Source organism: Oncorhynchus mykiss, chromosome 31 (genome assembly GCF_013265735.2).
Source record: "Oncorhynchus mykiss isolate Arlee chromosome 31, USDA_OmykA_1.1, whole genome shotgun sequence".
Taxonomy (NCBI): domain Eukaryota; kingdom Metazoa; phylum Chordata; class Actinopteri; order Salmoniformes; family Salmonidae; genus Oncorhynchus; species Oncorhynchus mykiss.
In genome coordinates, this window is record NC_050571.1 from 25,943,896 (window position 1) to 25,955,601 (window position 11,706).

An 11,706-nucleotide genomic window follows, 5' to 3' on the forward strand; every position below is an offset into this window, starting at 1 on the left:
CAAGACTGGGCCACTCTAAAAGGCATCTTTTCTTCTGTTGAAGCCATTCTCTGTTTGGGGTCATTGTCCTGTTGCATCACTCAACTTCTGTTGAGCTTCAATTGGCAGACAGATAGCCTTACATTCTCCTGCAAAATGTCTTGATAAATTTGGGAATTCATTTTTCCATTGATGATAGAAAGCTGTCTAGGCCCTGAGGCAACAAAGCAGCCCCAAACCATGATGCTCCCTCCACCATACTTTACAGTTGGGATGAGGTTTTGATGTCGGTGTGCTGTGCCATTTTTCTCTACACAAAGTGTTGTGTGTTCCTTCCAAACAACTCAATTTTAGTTTATTCTGTCCACAAAATATTTTGCCAGAAGCGCAGTGAAACATCCAGGTGCTCTTTTGCGAATTTCAGACGTGCAGCAATGTTTGTTTTGGACAGCAGTGGCTTCTTCCGTGGTGTCCTCCCATGAACACCATTCTGGTTTAGTGCTTGACGTATCATAGACTCATCAACAGAGATGTTAGCATGTTCCAGAGATTTCTGTAAGTCTTTAGCTGACACTCTAGGATTCTTCTTAACCTCAGAGCATTCTGCGCTGTGCTCTTGCAGTTATCTTTGCAGGACGGCCACTCCTAGGGAGAGTAGCAACAGTACTGAACTTTCTCCATTTATAGACAATTTGTCTTACCATGGACTGATGAACATCAAGGCTTTTAGAGACACTTGTGTAACTCTTTCCAGCTTCATACAGGTCAGCAATTCTTAATCTTAGGTCTTCTGAGGTCTCTTTTGTTCGAGGCATGGTTCACATCAGGCAATGCTTCTTGTGAATAACAAACTCACAAAGTCAGCTCTAACCAACATCTCCAATCTCATCTCATTGATTGGATTCCAGGTTAGCTGACTCCTGACTCCAATTAGTTTTTGGAAAAGTAATTAGCCTAGGAGTTCACATAATTTTTCCTACCTACACTGTGAATGTTTAAATTATGTATTAAATATAGACAAGACAAATACAATAATTAGTGTGTTTTTAGTTTAAGCACACTGTGTTTGTCTATTGTTGTGACTAAGATGAAGATCAGATCAAATTTTATGACAAATTTATGCAGAAATCCAGGTAATTCCAAAGGGTTCACATACTTTTTCTCGCCACTGTATATAGATAGATACATCAACACATTAACATCAATACGCCAGAGGATATACAGTACCTATTGGACTTGGGACTCTGCTGGGAGTTTACATTATATTTAGATTTTTTAATTCTGCTTTGCCACTAAAATCATAATAAACACTGAAAACTCAAATATTGTGTTATTGTTGTTATTGTTATGCATATTATTATTAATATTGGGGTGGGGGGGGGGGGGGGGGGGGGGGGTTAAAAAATGAACCCCAAAAGGTTCTTGGAGGATCCATCAAAAGAGGTTCTTTGAAGAACTTATAGGAGTTCCCCCACAGTTTCAATTTGAAGTACCCCTAAAGGATTCTCCAGGAACCTTTTATTTTAGAGTGCAAGAGCACAAACTGACCTGGGACCAGTCTATAGGCTACCTCCCCTTAAAGGCTATATCCGCTTACATTTGAATAAAAAAAAAAAAGTTTAACTTTTATTTATTTATTTTTATTTTACCTTTATTTAACCAGGTAGGCCAGTTGAGAACACGTTCTCATTTACAACTGCGACTTGGCCAAGATAAAGCAACGCAGTGCGACACAAACAACACAGAGTTACACATGGGATAAACAAACGTACAGTCAATAACACAATAGAAATATCTATATACAGTGTATGCAAATGAGGTAAGATTAGGGAGGAAAGGCAATAAATAGGCCGTAGTGGCGAAATAATTACAATGTAGCATTAACACTGGAGTGATAGATGTGCAGAAGATGAATGTGCGAGTAGAGATACTGGGGTGCAAAGGAGCAAAAAAATTAATTACAATATGGGGATGAGGTAGTTGGGTGGGCTATTTACAGATGGGCTGTTAACACCAATTAGATAAAAGTAATGACATAAAAAATAATCGATGCCAATACTAAATTAGGCTAAAGCAATTGTAACACTTATAATTATTAGGCAAGTAGGCTAATATAACAATAGACCAATGACATTTCAATCGAAAGCAGTTTTGGTAATGACACTTGACTTTGGAAAGCTATCTTCATAAATGGCCCTCCGTGAGCAATTAGGACACGGTCAATTCTCGTGCAAACTGCAAAGCCAATATATTCAGCTGGCATTCTGGTTCTCTGGAGAGAGAGGCCTAACGTCCAAAGAAAATGGAACAAAGACTGAAAGTGCACGATTGATTTGAGAAATTAGCTTACCACTTGATCTGCATAATCGAGGTTCGAGCTTGTGGCACCCGCGGGCTCTGTTTTTATTGCACGTGTCTTCACTCTGTCTTTTTAAAGGAAGGGGACGGGCTGCTTTTGAATAATGAATGAGGCGTTTTTCTATTGTCGCTAAAGTGCTGGTGATGTTAGAATATGGAAATGCAGCGGTAAGTAATAGTGCATTTAAAGAGGATGTACTAATGTTTTATTATGATATGTAGGGAAAGAGATGGAGATGGGGAGAGGGAGGAAGGGAGGAGAGATCTGTTTTATTGCAATATAAGCGACAGTAGAGGAAGAGATTGCCTCGCAGGCAAATTGAGTTGTTAATGAAACTACCGCTCATAAGGATTATTTTCCTGCCATCCTCATTAAATATTTAAAGTATTTAATATACGTATTGGTGCTGGCTATTGGGCAACAGGCAGCTATAGCAATCAATAAAATTGGTGCCATACGACATTTATAGGAGGTATTTCACATTAGCCTACAATGCTTGGCAGAATATATCTCTGTTTACAATGAAAAAGAGAAATAGTGTCTTCCCTTTTCCGTGCTCAATGCATGGTGTTGCCAGTGGGAGTGTTGACATGTTGACATGCTCAGTGGGATGTTTCTAGGTCAGAGAGGGGAATGGGATCTCCTTTGGGGACTTGCATAACCCTGCCTGTGTTAGAGTATGAGACAGGACTATGAGGTGGAAGGGCTATGCCCCTGTGGATACAGGACTGTGGGGTGGAAGGGCTATGCCCCTGTGGATACAGGACTGTGGGGTGGAAGGGCTATGCTCCTGTGGATACAGGACTGTGGGGTGGATGGGTTATGCCCCTGTGGATACAGGACTGTGGGGTGGAAGGGCTATGCCCCTGTGGATACAGGACTGTGGGGTGGAAGGGCTATGCCCCTGTGGATACAGGACTATGGGGGGGAAGGGCTATGCCCCTGTGGATACAGGACTGTGGGGTGGAATTGCTATGCCCCTGTGGATACAGGACTGTGGGGTGGAAGGGCTATGCCCCTGTGGATACAGGACTATGGGGGGGGGAAGGGCTATGTCCCTGTGGATACAGGACTGTGGGGTGGAATTGCTATGCCCCTGTGGATACAGGACTGTGGGGTGGAAGGGCTATGCCCCTGTGGATACAGGACTGTGGGGTGGAAGGGCTATGCCTCTGTGGATACAGGACTATGGGGGGTAAGGGCTATGCCCCTGTGGATACAGGACTGTGGGGTGGAAGGGCTATGCCTCTGTGGATACAGGACTGTGGGGTGGAAGGGCTATGCCTCTGTGGATACAGGACTATGGGGTGGAAGGGCTATGCCTCTGTGGATACAGGACTATGGGGGGGGAAGGGCTATGCCTCTGTGGATACAGGACTATGGGGGGGAAGGGCTATGCCTCTGTGGATACAGGACTATGGGGGAGAAGGGCTATGCCCCTGTGGATACAGGACTATGGGGGGGGAAGGGCTATGCCTCTGTGGATACAGGACTATGGGGGGGAAGGGCTATGCCTCTGTGGATACAGGACTATGGGGGGGAAGGGCTATGCCTCTGTGGATACAGGACTATGGGGGGGAAGGGCTATGCCTCTGTGGATACAGGACTATGGGGGGGAAGGGCTATGCCTCTGTGGATACAGGACTATGGGGGGGAAGGGCTATGCCTCTGTGGATACAGGACTATGGGGGGGAAGGGCTATGCCTCTGTGGATACAGGACTATGGGGGGGAAGGGCTATGCCCCTGTGGATACAGGACTATGGGGGGGAAGGGCTATGCCTCTGTGGATACAGGACTATGGGGGGGAAGGGCTATGCCTCTGTGGATACAGGACTATGGGGGGGAAGGGCTATGCCTCTGTGGATACAGGACTATGGGGGGGAAGGGCTATGCCCCTGTGGATACAGGACTATGGGGGGGAAGGGCTATGCCTCTGTGGATACAGGACTATGGGGGGGAAGGGCTATGCCCTAAAATAGTTTTGGAAGACAAAGCCAATCACATAAATGTTTTGTTTTACTTTGTTATATTTTGAACCTTTATTTTGAGATATTTGTTGAGCATTGTGTTCTTGGCTTGTAAAAACAAAGGAAGGGATGGGGTTTGGCTGAGACCAAGGGTGTGTGTTCATGGTGTGTGAGCATGGTGTGTGTTCATGGTGTGTGTGTATGTTGTGTGTGTATGGTGTGTGAGAATGGTGTGTGTGTGTATGGTGTGTGAGCATGGTGTGTGAGCATGGTGTGTGTGTGTGTATGTTGTGTGTGTATGGTGTGTGAGAATGGTGTGTGTGTATGGTGTGTGAGCATGGTGTCTGTTCATGGTGTGTGTTCATGGTGTGTGTGTATGGTGTGTGTTCATGGTGTGTGTTCATGGTGTGTGTTCATGGTGTGTGAGCATGGTGTGTGTTCATGGTGTGTGTTCATGGTGTGTGTTCATGGTGTGTGTGTGTGTAGGGTGTGTGTCCATGGTGTGTGTTCATGTTGTGTGAGCATGGTGTGTGTTCATGGTGTGTGTTCATGGTGTGTGTAAGGTATGTGTTCATGGTGTGTGAGCATGGTGTGTGTTCATGGTGTGTGTGTATAGTGTGTGTATATGGTGTGTGAGCATGGTGTGTGAGCATGGTGTGTGAGTAAGGTTTGTGTGTATGGTGTGTGAGCATGGTGTGTGTGTATGGTGTGTAAGCATGGTGTGTGTGTATGGTGTGTGTGTATGGTGTGTGTTCATGGTGTGTGTGTAGGGTGTGTGTTCATGGTGTGTGTAAGGTGTGTGTTCATGGTGTGTGAGCATGGTGTGTGTGTATGGTGTGTGTGTATGGTGTGTGTTCATGGTGTGTGTGTAGGGTGTGTGTTCATGGTGTGTGTAAGGTGTGTGTTCATGGTGTGTGAGCATGGTGTGTGTTCATGGTGTGTGTTCATGGTGTGTGTAAGGTGTGTGTTCATGGTGTGTGAGCATGGTGTGTGTTCATGGTGTGTGTTCATGTTGTGTGTATGGTGTGTGAGCATGGTGTGTGTGTATGGTGTGTGAGCATGGTGTGTGTGTATGGTGTGTGTTCATGGTGTGTGTGTAGGGTGTGTGTTCATGGTGTGTGTTCATGTTGTGTGAGCATGCTGTGTATGTATGGTGTGTGTGTAGGGTGTGTGTTCATGGTGTGTGCTCATGTTGTGTGAGCATGGTGTGTGTTCATGGTGTGTGTGTATGGTGTGTGTTCATGGTGTGTGTGTAGGGTGTGTGTTCATGGTGTGTGTAAGGTGTGTGTTCATGGTGTGTGAGCATGGTGTGTGTTCATGGTGTGTGTTCATGGTGTGTGTAAGGTGTGTGTTCATGGTGTGTGAGCATGGTGTGTGTTCATGGTGTGTGTTCATGTTGTGTGTATGGTGTGTGAGCATGGTGTGTGTGTATGGTGTGTGAGCATGGTGTGTGTGTATGGTGTGTGTTCATGGTGTGTGTGTAGGGTGTGTGTTCATGGTGTGTGTTCATGTTGTGTGAGCATGCTGTGTATGTATGGTGTGTGTGTAGGGTGTGTGTTCATGGTGTGTGCTCATGTTGTGTGAGCATGGTGTGTGTTCATGGTGTGTGTGTATGGTGTGTGTTCATGGTGTGTGTGTAGGGTGTTTGTTCATGGTGTGTGAGCATGGTGTGTGTTCATGGTGTGTGTTCATGGTGTGTGTTCATGGTGTGTGTGTATAGTGTGTGTATATGGTGTGTGAGCATGGTGTGTGAGTATGGTGTGTGAGCATGGTGTGTGTGTATGGTGTGTGAGCATGGTGTGTGTGTATGGTGTGTGTGTGTATGGTGTGTGAGCATGGTGTGTGTGTATGGTGTGTGTGTATGGTGTGTGAGCATGCTGTGTGTGTATGGTGTGTGTGTATGGTTTTTGTTCATGGTGTGTGTTCATGGTGTGTGTGTAGGGTGTGTGTTCATGGTGTGTGTTCATGTTGTTTGAGCATGGTGTGTGAGCATGGTGTGTGAGCATGGTGTGTGAGCATGGTGTGTGTGTATGGTGTGTGTGTGTATGGTGTGTGAGCATGGTGTGTGTATGGTGTGTGTGTGTATTCGGATCATGTTAGTCTGTCTGATGGTTGAATGCATGATTGCCTCTACATGAACGTGGGAGGGAGAGGAGGAGGGGGGAGGAATGTCCTGAGTTAAAGGGATGGATGGTGGGAGGGAGAGGAGGAGGGGGCAGGAATGTCCTGAGTTAAAGGGATGGATGGTGGTAGGGAGAGGAGGAGGGGGCAGGAATGTCCTGAGTTAAAGGGATGGATGGAGAGATAAAGATGAATCCGATTGAGATGTAAAAGATCAGCTTTAACACATGAATGAATATCTTTCTGTCTGTCTTTCTGTGTCTCAGCCTCTCATAGCTTTTAGACCCAGACAGCCCAATGCTTTAAAAAAAGCATCACATTTCAAAAAGCATTTGGCTGTCCTTGATAAATAAAAAATTCAATGAATTAGTGAGCGTGTTAACGGGTGTGTAGATGTGTCAGAGTTGATGTGTGTGTGTGTGTGTGTGTGAGGAGCTGGGGCGACCTGCAGGCCCCTGGTCCTGTGTTAATGTGATAATTCATTAGTGTTCATCTCAGTATCACTGTGCCAGAGCAGCCCTTACCAGCCCTCTCTGTTCTCTACTCTTCATAAAAGCCGATTATCCTGCGTGTCATCGTTCCGCTCATTCTTCTGCCCTTTGACCTCCTCACCCCTTCCCGTTGCCTGGCTGCGGGATGTTGGAGGAGGGAGAGAGAAGGAGGAGGGAAGGCACCAGCTGCCACCAGCTGCAGTACTCGCCTCCCTGGCAGAGGAGATACTCCAGTCCCCTGCTTCGTCCGGCCTTCTGGCCCCTCAGGGTGGAGTAGTCTGCACTGCCACCAGTCCCACCTGTCCTGCCCCAGGCTGCAGTCTGACACACACACACACACAGTGTGTAAATGATGGATGTGTGTGCCTGGTGTGTCTGCGAATAGAGGTGTTCTGAAACCTTTGTGTGAAAGCAGGCGTCCCTGCTTGCTTTTGCAATGAGGCAGAGACTGCTATTGCGATTGCGATTACTGCATTGTTGGCCATTGTTGGGTGTTACGTTCCCCAGTTTATATGTGTAGTTTGTGTATTTGCATGTGTTTTATTTCAGGAAATGGCTTCCTGAAATCCCTCAAGCAGCTGATTGGTCGACTCCAGGGCTAATTGGAGAGCTGACCCCGCCCCCTCATCAAGACACAGCTGTCTCCAATTACACATTCATTCTGAAGCTATATAAAAGCCAGTGTTCTGTTCAGGAGAGAGAGATTTGGAGGTAGGGATTGCTGAGAGAGATTTTGCTGAGGTCATTGCAGAGCGATTGTTTGTGATAGAGATTTGCTAGAGATATTTGCTGGGAGGTCATTGCAGAGAGATTTTGCTAGAGGTTGATTTTGATGGGAGTTCATTGCTGGGAAGTTGGTATGTTTTGTGAGTTTGTTGCTCAGATAGAGCTTATTTGATGTACTTTGTTTCTTAGTTTGTTTGTGAAATTGTTTAATATTCTGTTTCATTTGTTCCCAGAGGGGAAGGGGAAGGCACCTTGTGAGTGCTTAGGCAAGAGGCCCGCGGGCATACATATACCCGTAGTATATTCACTGTCTAGGCACACTAGGTAAGACCTGGGTGGACCACCCCCTGTATTTTGGTTAGGGCACCAGGTGGTGCTAAATTAGGTAAGTAGTGGGTAGGCAGGTAAGATAGGAGAGGGGGCTTTGAGATTTATTTTCTTTGCTTTGGTTCCGTCCAGCCCCTTTTCCCCATATTACCGTGTACAGGAATAAAGTCCTTGTAAACGGTACCACATTCTGCCTGTTGTCATCCTTACTCGCACCTACAGTCCATACCTTTTTCACTTCACAGAGAGTTTCGTTGTAGCAGGGTGTTGCGTTCCCTCTTCATAGAGGCGTGCGTAACATTGGGAAAGAGCAAGCAAGAATGGCATTTCACACACACATACAAAAGCACAGACACACAGACAGAGACAACGCGCACACAGACAGAGACAACGCGCACACAGACAGAGACAACGCGCACACAGACAGAGACAACGCGCACACAGACAGAGACAACGCGCACACAGACAGAGACAACGCGCACACAGACAGAGACAACGCGCACACAGACAGAGACAACGCGCACACAGACAGAGACAACGCGCACACAGACAGAGACAACGCGCACACAGACAGAGGCAACGCGCACACAGACAGAGGCAACGCACACACATTCATACATTTGCAGTGTAGCCTACACACATGCTGGTGTGAGTGAGAGGTAGAATGTTAGTGAGTGAGAGGTAGAATGTTAGTGAGTGAGAGGTAGAATGTGAGTGAGTGAGAGGTAGAATGTGAGTGATAGGTAGAATGTTAGTGAGTGAGAGGTAAAATGTTAGTGAGTGAGATGTTAGTGAGCATGGAGCTCTATTTCTCTATTGATTTCCCGTTAGTTATCAGAGTCAGTCCCTGCTGAGTCATTAGTGTGTATCAGGGAGAGAACAAGAAACTGATACCAGTCACTCACACCAGCACAGGGGCTTTCAGCCCACCCTCCCTCAGGGCAGGAAGGATGAGGGGGGGGGGGGGGTGTGTGTGTGTGTGTGTGTGTGCAGAATGGGTTAACAGATGGGTAGGTAGTGGAGAGAATCATATTTTTGTTGAACCACCCACTTCTCTCCTCTTTTTAACTCTCATTCCATTCTAGTTCCTTGCCCTCTGCCCTTCTAGGTTGAGAGAGAGCGAGAGATAGAGAGGTAAGTAGGTTTTCTAGTCTCACCTGGTCCTGTGGGGTTTACCTCTCTCTCCCTGTGGATGCAGAAGGATGGTTATATCCTTTATGTGTATTTGTAGTGAACATCATTCATCATAATAATTTTTTATTTTACACCCATGTGATTATGGTACCCCCTCTGTCCACACACACACACACACACACACACACACACACACACACGTGTGAGTTCTGATGGATATTTTATTGGACAGGACCATGTGTGTGTACCCTCTGCCCCCTCCCACTGGTGTTAATTGATTCTCAGTGCACTCTGCTGATTGGTGTGAGGACCCCTAGGGGCAGGGTGAGTCTCCAGCTGCCTCCTCCCCATCTCGTGCCCCCCCCCACACACACACCCACCCACTGCTATTGATACTGTACACACACTGAAACACACACTGAAACACACTGTCTTCCTTCACACTGCAGTGAAACGGAAGTTGACTGACACAGCTCAGCAGATTGTGCTACAAACTGAGAGAGAGGGAGAAAGAGAGAAAGAGAGAGAGCGAGCGAGAGAAAGGGAGAGGGAGAAAGAGAGAAGAAAGAGAGGGAGAAAGAGAGAGAGAGAGAGAGAGAGAGAAAGAGAGAGAAGAAAGAGAGAGGGAGATAAAGAAAGAGAAGGAGGGAGGGAGGGAGATATAAAGAGTTAGAGAAAGAGAGCGAGATAGAGGAAGAGAGAGAGATAGAGAAAGAGATAGGACTGCACCATTCAGGTTCTTCATGAATAACTTAGCAGAGATGTGTGTTGTCACCTGTGTGTGTGTGCCTGTGTGTGCATTCCTGTGTGTGTGCGCCTGTGTGTGCGTGCCTGTGTGTGTGTGCCTGTGTGTGCGTGCCTGTGTGTGCGTGCCTGTGTGTGCGTGCCTGTGTGTGTGCGCCTGTGTGTGTGCCTGTGCCTGTGTGTGTCTGTGTGTGTGTGCCTGTGTGTGTGCGCCTGTGTGTGCGTGCCTGTGTGTGTGCGCCTGTGTGTGTGCGCCTGTGTGTGCGTGCCTGTGTGTGCGCGCCTGTGTGTGCGCGCCTGTGTGTGTGCGCCTATGTGTGCGTGCCTGTGTGTGTGTGCGCCTGTGTGTGCGTGCCTGTGTGTGCGTGCCTGTGTGTGCACCTGTGTGTGTGTGTGCGCGCCTGTGTGTGCGTGCCTGTGTGTGCGTGCCTGTGTGTGCGCGCCTGTGTGTGTGTGCCTGTGTGTGCGCCTGTGTGTGCGCCTGTGTGTGTGCGCCTGTGTGTGCGCGCCTGTGTGTGCGCGCCTGTGTGTGCGTGCCTGTGTGTGCGTGCCTGTGTGTGCGCCTGTGTGTGTGTGCCTGTGTGTGCGTGCCTGTGTGTGCGTGCCTGTGTGTGTGTGCCTGTGTGTGTGTGCCTGTGTGTGTGTGCCTGTGTGTGCGCGCCTGTGTGTGTGTGCCTGTGTATGCGCGCCTGTGTGTGTGTGCCTGTGTGTGCGTGCCTGTGTGTGCGTGCCTGTGTGTGTGCCTGTGTGTGTGTGCCTGTGTGTGTGTGCCTGTGTGTGTGCGCCTGTGTGTGTGCGCCTGTGTGTGTGTGCCTGTGTGTGCGCGCCTGTGTGTGCGTGCCTGTGTGTGTGTGCCTGTGTGTGCGCGCCTGTGTGTGTGTGCCTGTGTGTGCGTGCCTGTGTGTGTGTGCCTGTGTGTGCGCGCCTGTGTGTGTGTGCCTGTGTGTGCACGCCTGTGTGTGCGCGCCTGTGTGTGTGTGCTTGTGTGTGCGTTTGTGAAGATGAATGTGTGGTTATTAATTTCCAGCAGTGCCCTCTGGGTGAGATGTTATCATAAGTCTGATTACCACTAATCTCTTATTAATTGCCATCAGCTATTACACAATGGCCACATATCCAGCTGATTTGTTGTAATCAATTTAGCAATGTGCATTTTTTAATTGCTGCAGGTGGCTCATCAGGCAATACTAATGCCAAGATTTTGTGTGTGTGTCCTTCTATGTGTATAGACTATACATGTGTGAAAGGAGAGGGACCGTAAAGAACCATTTCAATGACACTAGACTTGTTTTCTTTGTATTTTAGAGTGAAATTGAGCTTTTAATGAGTGAAAGCCATATATGTAAACATGGTTGAAATGACCAGTGTTGCCATATAATTCAGAATCCCCCACTAACACGGAGAAAGCCCTCTGGACAGTGATAACTCATCGTTCCAGTGATTTAATCACACACTGGAATGTATGAGGAGAATAAAGAGTGGAAGAGAGAGTAGAAGATAGATAGAGAGAAATGGAGGGAAAGAGGGGGGGCAGAGGGATATATAGAGAGAAAGAGTGTGAGAAAAAAGAAAGGGAGAGAGATAGGGAGTGAGGGTGATATAGGCTTAGATGTGATAAATAGCCCAGCCCCTCTCTATTGCATTAGATCGGCTAACCGATACATTGCAGTGCGAATGGGCTCAGACAAGCGATTGTTTCTTACATAAAAGTTGCATATTAAATTTTGTCATAGGACTGCACCCTGCAAGCATGTTTCTGAGAAAAAAGGAGCGAGAGAAAGAGAAAGAATAGAGGTGGAGAGTGAAGAGAGAGGGGGAGAGAGGAGTGAGGGGGAGAGAGGGGGGAGAGAGGGGGGA